At 45.8% G+C, this 16,669-nt stretch overlaps 1 long non-coding RNA gene across 1 annotated transcript in view; it reads right to left on the bottom strand.

The window, feature by feature from the left end:
- Positions 1–14,414, bottom strand: part of LOC132655379 (uncharacterized) — a 47,824-nt gene extending 33,410 nt beyond the window's left edge. The window contains exon 1 of the long non-coding RNA XR_009593193.1: positions 14,302–14,414. This is a non-coding gene — a long non-coding RNA (uncharacterized LOC132655379). The remainder of the gene's footprint in view (positions 1–14,301) is intronic.
- Positions 14,415–16,669: the final 2,255 nt, after the last annotated feature.

Below are 16,669 nucleotides of genomic sequence, written 5' to 3'. Positions count from 1 at the left end.
TCTCCACAGTTTAGTGTGCCAATGCTTTGATTTTTTGGACGTCTGGCCTCCCGAGCTCTGAGAGAATAAATTCTTGTTGTTTTAAGCCATCAGCCTTGTGGTGATTTGTTATGGCAGGCCTAGGAAATGAATACAAACCTGTGTGGAGTAATGGAACCAGCTCTGTATTTAGAATCAAATGACACAATTTGTAGCCTGGCCATCGATGTCCTAGCTGTGGGTCTCTACACAAAGCCCTTGTCCTCAGTAATCCTTAGCATCTCTCTCTGGACAGGAATAGGGTGTACTGTCGCCTGGCTCTCGGCATTGTAGTGAGGAGAGGAAGTCCAAAGGTAGCAACGATGCAATTTAAGCCACCTGGAAGAGTTGGCAGAGGGCCTACCACACAGACGGTGGCTCTGAGGGAGGAGAGGACAGACTGGAACCCCCAGTGCTCAGGATGGGTCTCAGAGGAGAGGTCTGAAGTGGCAGCACCCAAACACTGGCGTCCATCGGCACCAGTGTGTGTAGCTGGCAGAACGGCTCTGCTGACATCACCCCCTGAAGAGGGAGAGTCCAGCTCCTGGCCAGGCAGAAGTAACCGTTTGGAGAATGAGTCAAGGAGCCCTGGTACTTGGATATTGAGTCATTACTTCCTGCCAGGAGTCTGGGTGTGTGTGTAGGAGGGAGTCTTGTGCCAAGGGAGTCTTTGGACTTCAAAGCCAAAGCAAAGGCAATTAACTTTATGATGGAATTAGTCAGGAAACTGTAAACCCAGGGCATTACCCGTGTACAGTAGATTCTTTTTAACACCATCTTAGAACACACTGGACAGTCTGGGCCATGCCTCCAATTCTGTCTCTTAAAATACATACTTAGAGTCTAGACGAGGTCACCATGTTTCTTTACCACCTTGGGTCCTCACCAGGCTGAGGCACGTGTCCAGTGATAAACCATGAGATTTCAGATCCTGGAGCCCTAACTCTCACTCTACACAGATATGCATGTGGCCTGTACTAATTCCCTCCTCGGGGAAAGCACAGGGCAAAGAATGGAGATGGGAGGTTCCGTAGCCCATCACAGTAGATCGGATACTGCTGTAGCTCAACCTCCCACAATGACTCACTCAGACTCACCTGGTCCCCCACAGTCTCTATGGGTGAAAGCATGCTTAAGCAACCATAATGTTGTCTTAGGGGCCATAAACCAGGGATAAACATGACCATTTCTTAATGATAAAAGGATCAACTGTTATTGCAAGAAAATATAACAATAGTGAACACTTATTCTCCTAATACCAGAGATTCAAAATACATGAAACAAAAGCTAATGGAACTGTAAAGAAGAAATAGACAAATCATCATTGTAATCAGAGATTCGATACTTCTCTTTTAAGTATCGATAAGTCATAGCTATGGTTTAGATGTACAATGTCTCCCACAGACTGATGTCTTTGAACACCTAATCCCCAGCTGGTTGAGTTACTGTGGAAGTTTTAGGAGGTAGAGTCTAGCTGGAAAAAGTAGGTCACTATGGAGTAAGCCTTGGGAATTATGATCCAGCCCTGGTTCCAACATTGTCTCCCAGCTTTCCTGACTGCCAGTTTTATGTAACCAGCTGCTACGTGTTCTCAGCACCACAAAACCACCCACCATCACACCTTCCCAGCGTGATGGGATGGACTCAACAAATCCTTTCTCCCTTGTGTTGTTTGCCATGCATTTGGTCTTCGTGACAAGAAAAACAATACCCCTAAAATGATACTAAGAAGTGAGGTAGCTGCCATGTGGTTCATAGGCCTTTGGAACTGGCCTGTGGGAAGAGCATGGAAGAGTTTGGAGAGTGAAGTCCTAGATGGCTGCGAGCAGAGCTCGGTGAGCCATTCTGGTGGGAGTGTGGATGACTAGAACGCCAAGAGAAATGCAGGAAGTAAAAGCCAGGCTCATGAGGTCATCTATAAGGGTCTAGCTTTGGAGGCACACAAGCTGCAAGAGCAAGGGGACTTGTTTCAGAAAGTCACTAAGGTCAAGCAACATTCCCATCTCTCTGCGAGGAGCTCCTGGTTGAACAGTGTGTAAAAGTGAAGTCTGTGTTTTAACAGAGACTCCAGAACATAGGCCCTGCATTCCGGAAACCTAAGTGAGATGAAAAGGGAATGAAGAAGTAGATACACACAGAAAAGCTGGGGTTGTATGGGTTGTACACCTGGAAACTTTAGGAGAAGATGAATTCTTGACTATCTTGATTAGTGTCTAAGATACATAGATACATACACAGATAGGGAGATGGATGGATGGATGGATGGATGGATGGATGGATGGATGGCTAACTGGCTGGCTGGGTAGGTGAATGAATGGATGCATGGATGGATAGATAGATGGATAGAGAGAGAGACAGAGTTACTAGGTTGAGTTTATGGCATGAACTCACTCATATAAGACATACAAAGTCAAAATTTGTCGAAGTATAGATTTTATGTGCAGTTTATTACATGTAAATTATTCCTCAATAAAGGTTTTTAATGTCTTAAGACTCTAGATAGAAGGATAAGAAAAACTTGGAAGATATACACAGAAAAGCTGGGATTGAGTGTGCTGAGCAACTTGTATACTTTAGGAGAAAGCCAACTTGGAACTTCTTAAAGGTCGTACAATTTATCTGATGCCCAAACTCATATTTCTTACTCTGAGATATCAGGCTTCAGATGTATAGGTCTTAAATGTTGGTTTGGGGTCAGTTTCTCTGGAAGAGGTAGATGTCAAGTGTCTTGAGTAAAACTACCCTTCACAAAGGAAATTTGGAAATGAACAGTTTGCAGATGCAGGGATTGTGCTGGGCAGAGCAACTGTGGACTTTGGATACTCACATCATCTGGACAGTCAATGCCCTCTCTTCCCATGTCAGCCCATCTGGGATGATATAATAACTAAGGCCCTCAACTAAGGGTCAACTGGGGGTGGGGGTTGGGCAGAACCACTGGGCCCTGAAACTCAATCAGTTTTGTTGAAAGGGGATTCAGACTCAGCTCTAGATCTAAGACCAGGGGTGAGTAGTCCTGGATAGAATATGTCACTCAAGAGCCCTGGTACATATGTGGCTACCAAGAAGAAAAGTGCTTGCTTGCTTGGTGTTTTGAGGTGTGGAGGCAGGGGGGAGGTCTTCCCATGTAATCTAGGCTAACCTCAATATTCTTGCTTCAACTTCCTGAGTACTCTGATGACATGTGTATATCATAACCCAGCTAGAAATAATTTTAGTGAAAAGAAAAAAAAAAGACCTCATCTCCCCACACTAAAGCTGTGTTTTACATTATATACTATTTTCATCTCCTACACAGGGTCTGCAGATCACTGGCCTTGGGCTGACTCCAGCCCATTGCCATCTTTTGTAAATAAAAATTTGTTGATATGTAGCCCTACCCATTCATTTACATATGCTCTGTGGTAACTATCACATCACATCACATCATAGTTGCTCAGCTGTTTGGCTGCCACAGATGCCGAACAGTCTATGATACCTAATGTATTTACTATCTGGTCCTTGAAGATAAGATTGCTGGGTCCAACCCTGTATTATAATGTTAATAATCCATTGAACTGAGTAAGCAACAATACATTTCACCTAAAAAAGATAATCCAGGCATGGTGGCTTGTTCCTGTAATCCAAGCCCTTTTGGGAGCATAGGTTGGAGGATTGCTGTGAGTTTGAGATCAGCTTGGACTATATAGTGAGTGTGAAGCCAGCCTGAGCTAGCAACATAGTAAGACTCTGTCTCAAAAAGAAGAAAAAAAGTTGAAGGGCTAATGAAATATGCTACAAACTCACAGTGGAGTACTACTCACTCTCGAACAGAACGGAAATCCTGCCGCAGGCTGCAACATGGTCAAAATCTTGACATTCTACTAATGAAATAATTCAGTCACAAAATAGATAGATACTGGTCTGATTCCAACACAGGAGGCACGTATCTCCCTTTGGGGTTTAGACAAAGCCATGGAGCCCAGTGTTTGGGAACAAGGGTTGCTGAAGGAGCGGCTCCCTGAAGTGAGCTGTCTAACACAGTTGATACCAAGGTCTGGTATCTCTCCCCCTCATGCCAGTGGGGGTCTGTTGGGAGAATCCGAAAGACAACAGAAGCTGAAGTATATAGGAAAAATCCTTAAAAAAAAAAAAAATTCAAACATTGATGGGGGCTGACTATTTCTCCAGCTTCCAAGGGCTCATCTGTTTGTGCAGGTGGGGCTGACTCGCCAGCATGGGCCAGGGCTCCGGGGGCCTCCAAGCAGGCCAGCGCTCTGCCACCTGCTGCTCTGGTGACCTTTGGCATAGCCTGTCATGGATCCGAGTCTGTTTCCTATATGTAACTGAATAGCACTGAAGTACCTCAGGGTCGTCATGACAAATAGGGCACTGTTGTATAACGTTCCCGGTGTCAACCAAAGCACACATTCTATCCACCAGCATCTGCTCAAAGCCCACTGGTGGATGACAGACAGGTAGTGAACTGCCCCGCAAGCCACTCCAAAGGCTGACCTGTATCCCTCAAACCCTAGGGGGTGCTCTTTCGTGGGAGGGTAGTCTGAATGGGGTTAGTGGACACCTGCTCAGAGAGCCAGGATGCAGGCCTCTGTGTAAACTTGCCCCCATCCCATGCCCACAGGCCTGCCAGGGTGATGAGTGAGGTGAGGCCATTACGAGAAATCTCACAGTTCAGCTGACTTCTAAGTAAAAAAAGATCTGGGTGGTGCAGCCTAGGGCAGAGTTGATTATTGTGGCAAGCTGATCTGCAGGCTCTCATGGAGTGAATGTCATGCATTTGTCAGGAGGGAGCCTTTCCAGCCAAGAGAAGACTGCAGAGCCAGGAGGGCAAGCCGAGTCTACAGGTGCTTCTGAAGCACAAGACACCCCCCTCCTGGCCTCTCGAGGGACTGCACCCGTGCAGAAGCCTCAGACCTTGCTGGCCCAGGAAGCAGGACCCAGGTCTAAGGGGACAATGGATCCTAATTGTTATAAAGAGCAGAGAGTCCCCATTATCGCAGGGCTTAATGGGACCTGGCTGTAATGAGATTCCCTTCTGGTGGGAGCCGGAATGAGATAATGTTGGGCTACTGAGTTGGCTGGGTGGGAGAGAGAGACAGGAGAAGCCCCTCTTGAGGATGCTCAGTCTTCAATCTGTGTGTATGAGTGTTCCTCACATCGGAGCCAGGGAGACAGTTCCACGGACAAAACGCTTGCCGTGTAACTGTGAGGACATGAGTTCAAATCCCAAGAACCCACTTAAAGCTGGCATGGATCCCCAGAACCCACAAACGTGGCTGTGACACCATGCAACTCTAACCCCAGTGCTACCGTGATGAGATGAGGAAAAGTTTAGGGGACTCCCCAGGAGCATGCAAGCCCACTAGCCTGTTGTTCCTGATGACAGTCAAAAATGAGAGCCTGTCTGACACCCAAAATTATCCTCTCACCACCACTGTTATATTGTGGTCTGTACATACACACACACACACACACACAGAGAGAGAGAGAGAGAGAGAGAGAGAGAGAGAGAGAGAGAGAGAGAGAGAGAGAAAGAGAGAGAAATTACAAACAAAAAGTATAAAGTATGTGGCCCTGAGCTACGTCTTCTTGTCCCATTTGTAACAGAGTCAGTGCATCCAAGAGGGGACGTTCACTTTCTCCTCTTTCTGAATTGTCACATGACACCTTGTTGAGAATATTAAAACCCGGAGGTCCCCCGAACCCAGCTTGAAAGCAGAAGACATTATTTTGTCTCTGAGCCGTGCATATTTGGGAAATTAATGCAAATTCTTTGATGACAAACTTGCCTCACTGGCAAAGGCAGAGGGGATGTTTGGGGGGGGGGGGTCCCACTCTAATTTTTGACAAGTGTTTGGGATGGTTACTCCACAGTTTGAGAGACAGAAAGAATAAAAGTCAGCTTGCCGGTCAGAGCAAGGAGAGGGGACAAAGAGACAGGCTGGTTTCTGGAAGAAAGCATCTCACTTGATTTCTGCCTCTGCTGAGGGCTTTCTCTCTCTCTCTCTCTATCTCTCTCTCTCTGTCAGTCTCCCTCCCTCTCTTCTCTTTCTCTCTCTCTCTCTCTCTCTCTCTCTCTGAAGATGAAGGAGTAGAAGGGAGGTCCCTAGTAAGTCAGGTGACACCCACAATGATGGCATCACCCAGAAGTCCTGCAAGCAATCCACATTTCAAGGGAAAGGGAAGACAACAGGATGAACAGTACCTGGACACCTGTTGTCATTGCCTGAGGTGATGGTTAGATTTTAAGTATCAGCATGACACAACCTAGAAGTAACTGAGGAAAAAAAAAAAGTCATAATTAAGGGTCTTTCTAGACCAAATTGGCCTGTGGACATATCGGTAGGGAATTGTCTTGAATTTTAATCAATGTGGGAAGACCCAGCCCGCTGTGGGTAGCACCATTCCCTAGGCAAGGGTCTTGAACTATGTAAGGGAGGAGAAAGCGAGAAGGCCTCACACACTCATCACTCTTTGCTTCTGGCTGTAGATGAGATGTGACTAGAGCCACTTCTAGCTCCAGCCACCTGCTTCTCTGCTATGACGGATGTCAAGCTGGAATTGGAGGATAAGCACCTTTCTCTCCTAAGCTGCTTTTTCTTTTGGTCTGAGTGTTTTACTGCAGCGAAAGAGCCAAAACTAGAACAGCTGGCTTCAGAAACTCATTCAGCTCCGAATCTTCTGGCTCAACCACATTACTGGAAGACCCAGAGGGACCTGTCATCAGACAAATCTAGACCTCAGGGATTTGGCTGTGGCCACACACTGAGTGGGGGAGTGAAGGACATGAGTGTTGGGTCTTCAACCAGCTTTCCTCACTAGCCATGTTCGTTCATGGACACCAGGCTTTTATCATCCTGAAGAAAAGGAGAAGGGGACATCAAGGTACTAACAGCACTCAGATGCCACCTGCCTGGACTTTGTCCTTGAGGCCTCCCACCACCGTTGTCACAAACGTAGACGTGGGAGTTAAGGAAAGCAGAGTTCCTCTGAGGAGAGAGAGAGAGAGAGAAAAAAAAACTCAATCTAGCACAGAGCTTCTGAGGCTCGCATCCTTTCTCTTTATACAGAAAAGGCAGGCCATGTTCTTCTGGCAAGATGGGGTGGGGGGAAGAAAGAGGAGACAGTTTGTGAGCCGGGAAGCTAGCCTGGCATCCACGGTAATAAGCAGCAAGAGACTCTGTGTCTGGCAGGGTGGAAGGCAAGGACTGACACTGGAGGCTGTCCTCAGTGTGTTTTCACCTTCGCTTAAACAAAACTATGTACATACATGCACACACACACACTCCACACACACACAGAAAGAGAGAGAGAGAAAGAGAGAGGCAGAGAGGCGAGCACTTCTCTAGCAGATGTCTAGAAACATGAAAATCACCCAGCCAGGAAAGACAGATGGCAGAGCAGGAGTCTAGGCCAAAGGCACTATTGACAAATGAACTGGACAGGAACCCCTTACACCGGATGACTAAGGAAATTCCTGGAGTGACCAAGAAGGAGCCTTGATGCTTTTTAAGCTCTCCTTGGGCCCCGACGATGGTCCAAATCCACTGCTCAAATCCATTCCCATGGCTTCTTCTAAAAACTTACCCATAATTCACATTCCTTTGAATATAGCTGTTGACAGTGTTGGAGAGCATCCAGTAGGTTGTGAAACTTCTAATGATGACAGAACCTTTTTATTGCTCCCAGAAGATATCCCTCATCTATTAGCAACCACCCTACCTCATCCCCAACCCCTCAGCTCTTGGAATCTCCTTTAATCTCCTTTAAGTTCCTAGGGATTTTCAATTCTCTCTCTCCTTCTCTCCTCTCTCTGTCCCTGTCTCTGTGTGTGTGTGTGTGTGTGTGTGTCCCTGTCTCTCTCTCTCTCTCTCTCTCTCTCTCTCTCTCTCTCTCTCTGTCTTTTTGTGGGTGTGTATGGAGTGCATGTTTGTCTTTGAGTGCAGACATGCACACGCAGAGGACAACCGAAAGTGTGATGTCTGTCCTTGCCTTCTACCTTTTGACACAAGATCTCTTGTTTACCACTGTGTGCACGGTTCTGACAGGCTCATGAACTTTGCGGGGTTCTCCTGGCTCCCGCTCCCTCTCGTCGTAGAAGTGAGCGCAGCTTTACGTGAGCTCTGGGACTCTTGAACTTAAACAGAAAGTGCTCTACCCACTGAGCCATCTCCTCGGCCTTTGTTTCTTTTTTTTATGACTTAAAAATATTTCATTGTAGATAATACTGCACCTTGTAAGTTCATCAGTTGATGGATATTTAAAATTCAATTCCTTCAAGAGACTACTGAAAACCAGCAGGGCTCTGGTTCAGGTGAACAGCATGAGCGCCTCTGTGTGATTCAGCACAATAGGAGATTTGTATTTGCCTGTCTTTATTACATAAGCATACAATGGTTTTCCAGTACAGGTAGCAACAAAATGCAAGCTTGCTTTGAAGAATTATTACATTCAGAGTGGATTTTTTAATATATATTATCTTGGTCTACAGAGGAGGTTAGTCCAACTAACAATGGCCAACATTCCGCAAGAGCCTCCCAGTATTTCAAAACCCGCTCTCATCCTGAGAAATACAGAGGACCACAGCTTTAGAGCCTTCCTGTGGAAAAAGGCTGGGAGAGAAAGAAAGGCCTTTGATGTGATCGGGGACAGTAGTTTGACATGGATCAAACCTGCGGAGGGGGTTGCCCTGTGCTTCGTGCTGGCCAGCACTCAGCTCTTCTGCAAACAGGTCAGCTTACTACAGCTACCTTGGAAACTTCCTAACGCAGCAGATTAACCCTATTTCATGCTCATGGATTCCCAGAAATGAAGGAACAACCTTCGCTCTTAGTCTCCTTTCTAGTGCTGTGATAAAAGATCGGAGCAAAAGCAAGTTAAAGAAGAAAGGGTTTATTTAGCTAACAACCCTCAGTTACAGTCCGTTATTGCAGGAATTCAAGGGCAGAAACTTGAAGGAGCTAGTCAGATGACATCCAAAGTCAGGAGTGGAGTGCAATGAATTCATCCATGTTTACCCGTGCTCACCTCACTTTCTCCATTTTCATACAGGATACCTTGCCTAAGGAATGTGCCACCCACGGTGGGCAGGTCTTCCAACCCCAATAAACATAATCAAGACAACCCCCCAAAGATCTACCCAAAATGGGCCAACCCGATCTATAGAATCTCTCACCGAGATTTTTCTTTCCACACGATTCTAGGCTGTTGAGCTCACACTCAAAACTAACCATCACAGCTCCTACCTCTTTTGAACTGTAAACATGTAGAGTCAGAACTATTTTTTTTAATTAAACAAATTTTTCTTCTTTTTTAAGATTTTTGTATTTATACAACATTCTGCCTGCACACCAGATCTCACTATAGAGGGTTGTGAGCCACCCTGTGGTTGCTGGGAATTGAACTCAGGACCTTTGGAAGAACAGTGAGGGTTCTTAACCTCTTAATCTCTCCAGCCCAAGTCAGAACTATTAACACTTTGAAATATCTACTTTAGTGATTGTGTTAGTAGCAATTATTTTGTCATAAAGTTTTAGGAAACACTTTTATTACTATTTTTAATTTTTTTTTCCTCACGTGTAGGAGGCATTCGGGGATGCATGTTTGTATGTGTGGAGGCTCGTGTGGGTAGAGGTTGGTATCAGGTGTCTTCCTAGATCATGCCCCATCTTATTTGGGTGAAGCTGGAGCTCACTGATACAGACAGTCTGGCTAGCCCACTTGCTCTGGGGATCCCCATCTCCAACTCCCGAGTGTTGGGATGGTAGGTAGGCCACCATGCCCACTTGGCATCATGTGAGATCTGGGGATCCCGTCATTATCCTTGACAAGCTCTTTAGCCACTGAGCCATTTCCCCAGCCCGTGTCACAAAATTCTAACCAGAACTACAAAACAAGAAGAAAAAAAAATCAATTACTTAGTGGGGAATGGGTGCGTTACCCTCCACCTTCCTGCTGGACACCTTAAGGGTGCACACTGGCAAGGCTGGCCGAGGATTCCCAGGAATGAGGACCAGCAGCATCTCCGATCCTCAAGTGGAGTCAGAAAACTGGTACTGGTACCCACAGCCCCACTTAAAAACCAAATCCTGTACATCTGCCCTGGCAAAGCCCTGGCAAGGAAGCTGGTAAAAAAATAAAATAAAATAAAATAAATAGCTGAGCAGGTGCATCAGCCTTCCTTGAGTGCCTCCTGATTGGAAGGAGCCTCAAAGGGGTTTGATCGCCAAACCTAGACTTCGAGAGTTTGTATATTGTATGTTTTTTAAGAAAGAAAGGTAAGGTAAGGAATAAGGTTTGGTATGGAAACACACACACACAGAGACAGACAGACAGACAGACAGACAGTGAGCATGTGCCAGAATGTGGACACCGCATAGACCTCGTTTGTAGCTGATACCTTCAGGGTCAAAATTGCCCAGGGTCCTCCTCTACCTCTTTTCCTTCACTCCCCTTTCCTCTCTCCCCTCTTTCCCTACCACTTCATTTTCCCTGAGAACCCCTTGAGTCCTCCTGGCCTGGGTCCCGCCCCCACAGTCTGGGCCCACAGCTGCCTGCAGAGCAGAGAGGGCCCGGACTCCATCCAGTGTCACCCCCTGGGCAGTTCCTTGGCAGAGATTTGAAACATTTCTATTTAAATGACATTTGAACAAATGCAGAGGGCTCAGTTGCACTTCAATCAAATTCCGTGGGATCCAGTTGGGAGCCTGGTCCCTGTGGACAGTGTGCAGGGAGTTCCCTGTGTTTTCTGATTTGAATTGCTTTGTTCTCCTTCCAGCAAGGGGGAAAGAGGGGGATACATTTGGCCGAAAATGAAACATTTCCCTTTTAAGTCAAAAACTTGAACATGGCTTGGAGGAGAGAGTTTAAGCTTCATAATCCCTGGTCCTGAGCAAAGCAGAAACACGCCTCCAATTTCCTCTCTGGAAGGGGGAAGCCAGGGAAACAGCTACTGGGTAGAGCAGCCTGGAGTCCTCTGCCAGGCTGTGTTTCACATGCTCAGAAATCGAATTCTGCAAAGTAGCTGGACCCAGATTCTTTGGCAGTCCACACAGAGCTACTCTGTCTTTCAACTGCTGGGAAAAGGAAGAGAGGAAATTAGAAAGGAAGAGGAGGGGAGAGAGAGGAAGAGGAAGGACAGAGGCAGGGAAGGAAGTGAAGGCAGGGCAGCGGGAGGGGAAGAGAAGATTGGAGACTTTCCCATCACTGTGTCACATCTGTGGCGAAAAGCATCTTGAAGGAGGCATTTGTTTGGACTCAATAGTTTGAGGGGATTCTGTCCATCGTGGTGGGAAGGCATGGCTGCATTTGGCAGCTGGTCACACTGCCTCTGTAGTCAGGAAACAGAGAGGTGAATGCTGGGAACTCCGTTTACTTTTTCCCTTTTCCCCTTTTATTCAGCCCTAGGACCCCAGCCTACGAAGCACTGCGGCACGCAATCAGGCTCCATCTTACCCTTCAGTTAAACCTCTCTGGAAATGCCCTCACTGGGAAGGCCCACAGGTGTGTCTCCTAGGTAACTCTAAGTCCACACAAGTTGTTGAGGATTAGCTGTTGAGAAAGGAAAACACAGGCAGCTGTTCTGTGCCCTCCCCTCACTTCCCATGCCTGGGTGGGCACCCTCAGCACTCATTACCACACAAGCTCCTGGTCTTATCTGGACCTGTACAGCTGCCTGTACCTGTGGGTTCTGGCCATGATCGTCCTGGCTCATCAGCCATCACAGCACTGGTGATACAGTCACCTCGGGAGGGAAGAGAAACCCTCAAGTTTGGGTTTTTTAGGAGGAAATTGAACCAGACAACCTTCTGGGGTGTTGTCCATCTTGAAAATATCTTGAATCCTCAAGTAAAGGTGTGCAAAGAAATGTGATGGAGTAACCCAGTTGGATCTCATCATTTTGCAAGTGATAAAGGGGGTACCTGGTTGAACCCATCTTCTAGTCAGAAAACTGCTTAATTTGTTTGACCTGTGGCCCAACCTTTTCTCTCAGGAATTCTTATATTTAGCCCTTAAACTCAATAAATGTTTAATTAGTAGGCATTTGGATGGATGGATAGATGGATGTGTGTGTGGATGGATGGATGGATGGATGGATAAAAACACCATCCAACTCGACAAGTATTGACAAGTATTTTCTATCCTTCCCAGGATCCGAATCTGCTATTCCTCCCATTCCATTTCCATGTTGAATCTACCCACCAGTGTGCATTAGCTGCCAGGGCCTTTAGGAAATGTTAGGCCGTGAGTGTGGGGCCTGCTGAATTCTCAAACAGTCCTACCCCCTTCACTTCCACCACTGGAGGACTAGCTTACAAGCACTACCCACAAAGCAGAAAGTAGGGTTACCACACACCAAATCTGCTGGGACTGGGATTTTGGACTGTGTAGCTTCCAGGACTGCAGGACATAGCGGTATTCACAAACCACACAGTTTTCGGTATTTTTCTTGTAGCCGCCTAACATGAACCAACAGGATTGGGTGATAAAACTGAGCAGAAGTAACTGTCAGAAACAAAGCAGAGCCAACCCAGGATACCTCATCTAAAGTCTCTCTAAACATGACTCCCTTTCTTTAGTGCCCAGCCTTACTCACTTCACGTACTCAGAGGAGGAATGCATGCACACTTTCTTCGAGGATTTCATGTACTCAGAACCTTGAAAAAAATTCCAAGGAGACCGCTGCAACTTCTGATTAAACGTCTTCACGCTAATGTTTGCGTGGGCAGCCTGCGGAACACTTTGGGTTATAGGAAACTGATTCAGCCTTGGTGAAGCCCGAATAAGTTTACTGGAATACGTAAACCGAAAGCCCAGGCGGATAGTTGAGATCGAGGCTACGAACGGCACAGTCAGAAGCTTACTCTCAGGGGTGGATCGAAAAGAAGAGGCTGAGTTTGACCAGTGCACAGCGCCGACACACCAAAACAGACTAATATGCACAATTAATGCATGCTAATAAATAATTACAGACAGACTCTCTGGGAGTTGGAGAGACAACTCATCAGTTAAAGGCACTGACTGCTCTGCCTGCTCTGCCAAGGACCTTGGGTCTGATTCTCAGCACCCACACAGTGACCATGACTGTCTGCAATTTCAGTTCGAGGAGATCCAATGCCCTATGAATTCTGACTTCCTTGAGCACCAGACCTGCAAGGGCTACACTGAAAAACTGAAGGCAAAACACCCACACACCGTAAAACAGAATGCACTTTTCTTTCTTTTTTTTTTTATTTAATTTTATTTTTTTTTCTTATCAGTTACACTTGTTTTTTTTTAATTTAAGTTGAGGAGAAAACTCACTCTCTCCATCCCACAGGTTTCTCCTCTCAGTCTGGCCTTCTCAGGAGGTTTGTTAAACACATGGCCTTAAAAAGATGCTGCACAGCAGACAGCCCTGAGCCTTTTGGTCCTCTCAGCCAATGACCCCGGTGAAAAGCACAGATGTCTTTCCCAATGGCTGAAGTCTCACAGTTGACCCTATAGGTCTGGATTGTGCCAGGTGCCCACTCCTGAACCAATCACTACAAGGAGAAAATTGGAAGGAATATTCTGATTGGTTAGATCAGATCAATAGTGGTAACTGATTTAGAATGAAGGGGGAGTAAGTCTAAAGATGGAAAAGGTAAGGTGCTATATCCAGAAGGAAAAAAATACAGTGGGGATTGGCACAAACAGACCTTCCGGCTCCTGCAGCCACCTAATACGTCTCTCTGCTCTTCTCCTTGGATATGTTTGCCTTCGTAAAAGCCATAAACACTTAGGAATACTTTGATTGAAGAACACTGAGAATCAAATAACTTAGCGGTAAGGTCATTGCTTAGCATACATGTGGCTTTGGATTCAAATGCACGCACACAGTCTATAAGGAATGCAAAAAGTCCTTGCACTGAAAATTGACACAGATGAATGGAAAAAGAATCCCTGTTGACAGACTGGGAAACTTAATATTGTTACAATATCCACACTGACACCTAAACTGAGCTCTGGATTCAGTGCACTCTCCGCCAAAAATTCCAATGGCATTGCTCATAGACATGGAAAGAAAAGCAATCGTAGAAATTAATTGTAACCACAAAAATCCTGACTACTCAGAGATATCCGGATCAAAAAAATAGAATAGAATAGAATAGAATAGAATAGAATAGAATAGAATAGAATAGAATAGAATAATAAAATAAAATAAAATAAAACAAATAAAAGTAAGGCTAGTAGTGTCAGGCTACCTCACCTCAGACTCTGCCACAACACTAGAGTAAGCAAACAGCAAGCTCAGTTGCTCACCATCACTAGACGTCAGGCCCTGTTGCTGAAGATGCCATCCATTTGGATTGCAGGACATAGAGAAATCCAACCGGAACTGGCCTGGAAACTTCCTCCCTGCTGGCTAGCTTCCATAGTGCCAGAAGGTTGCTATGCAGGCTTGTAGGGGAGCTACCGGCTCTGTCTTACACAGAGGTGGACTGTTAGAGTTTGCTCTCTGTTGCTGCCATAAACGCTGTGACCAAAAGCAACCTGGACAGGTAAGAGTTTATTTACACTTATAGGAAGGGGGGGAGGGGGGGGGCGTACAGACAGAAACTGAAGCAGAGATCTTTTAGTTACCTTTTAGTTACTTTGTTGTTAGTTACTCTGGTGTAGTTTTTAGTGAGACTTTATAGAAGGGAGGGTTCTTTGTTGGCTTACAGAGAACATCTTAGAAGAGGGAACAGAAAGAATGTGGAAGCCAGAGGCTGGGGAAGAGCAGCTGTGGTTACCTGCATAAGAACAGGCCATCAACATTCTAGCACGCTGGGGGAGGGGCTCTTGAGGCTGACCTCTACCTGAGGAGATATTGGCAGTTCATGGCTACCAAGGAAGGGAAAATAAACTAAATTGGGTTTTCTTAGAAGAATAATTCCTGGTAGGTTTTTCATATCATGGTAGATAGTCCTACACTCATGTGTATGCAGGCATAATTAATTGGATTCAGTGTGTTATAAGAGAGAGAAGAGGAGGAGGAGGAGGAGGAAGAAAAGAGAAGGCATGAAGGCGGGAGGCTTGCTAGGGGCATCTAGAAGGAGTGGGAGGAGGAATTGGGCATGGTATACTCGAGACACATAGTATACATGAAAGAAATTGTCAAAGAATAAGTAAAAAGTAACTTTAAACAAGACAGCATCTACTACTCGAAAGGATCCTCCATGCTTCTCATTCTGCCCACCTCTAGCGGGCGCGTGCTTAGGCGGGTAGCTAGCATCCTAACGAAGAGGAAGTCAATGTAGTCGCACTATACCTTAGTGAAAAGTGGGTACCTGCATTTTTTTAATTGGGGGGCAGGAGGAGGGCTGGAGAGACGGCTCAGGCCTGAAGAGCACCGGCTCTGCCAAAGGACCCAGATTTGATTCCCCGCACTCAAGTGGCCGCCCACACAGTGCCTGGGATTCCAGTTTCCGGGTCTCCAACACCCTCTCCTGGCTTTCGAGGACAGTGCATGCAAGTGGTGCACAGACAGACAGACAGACATGCAAGCAAAAGACCCACACACCCCAAATGAGAGAGATGGGAGTACCAATGCTATGGAAGTCAAGGAACAATGTTGTGGAGTGAGTCCCAGCAATCAAACTCAGGTTGTGTCAGGCTGGAGCTGACAAGCATCACTTTTACCCACTGAGCCATGTCCCCGATCCCTACACACACTTTCGAGCCAGGGGGAAAAATCAGCTGGACCAACATCTGAAAAAAACTATCAATAAAAAGAGCTAGATTTCTACCATCTACAAAGGAGGATAATAATCATTGTCTCAAATAGTAGTATCAGCAGGTATAGCGGCGCATGCCATTGATTCCGGTACTCAGGGGGTAGAAGCAGTGGATCTCTGTGAGTCTGAGGCCATGCCGTCTACGCTGTGAGTTCCAGGTCAGCCAGGAATACAGTGTGACCCTGACTCAAAATAAATAAATAGTGCTGTCTACAAAAGGACTTGAATAGGACTTCATAAAAAGAGAATGTCCGTGTGGCCAACAAACATAGGAAAAAGGCATTTCTGTGTTTAAATCCCTTAAAATAACATCATGGGGCCAAAATAGAAAAGGCAAGTAAAAACCCACACACTCCTACCTTGGTCCAATCACTTTTGCAAAACCTTTTGATGGTAATGATTCACGTAGAACATACATGTGCCCCACAACTGAGCATTCCATTCCTCAGAGAAACATACAGATCTGTTCCCTAGGCAACATAAAAGGGGAGGCAGGATGGAGAACAGAATTCATAAACTTTATTTTCTATACTCGCCAATCACGTGTATCCATTCAATAGAATCTTAAATTCTGCTCCACATATGTTTAAATGTGTGCAGATAACACACAGATGATAGATAGATGCTAGATAATAGCTAGATGATAGATAAAGGATAGAAAAAAGATATTGTACTCAGTGAGCATGAATCAACACTATATGTAAATATTATGAACAAATTTCAATAAGATGCCTTGTGATCCATTTAGATAATATTTAAGATGTCTCATCTACATGAAACAGCACGCAAAAACATACAAAACTAATCTAAAGTGTTAGATGTCAGGGTCATGGCTACTTTTGCTAAGGGGAACATCACTGGCTGTGGACCCAAAGAGAATTTCTGGGTGTTCAGAGCCTTGCTTCTAGAGC

This window comes from Meriones unguiculatus, chromosome 7, assembly GCF_030254825.1.
Source record: "Meriones unguiculatus strain TT.TT164.6M chromosome 7, Bangor_MerUng_6.1, whole genome shotgun sequence".
NCBI lineage: Eukaryota > Metazoa > Chordata > Mammalia > Rodentia > Muridae > Meriones > Meriones unguiculatus.
This window is presented reverse-complemented; position numbering and strand designations above follow the sequence as displayed.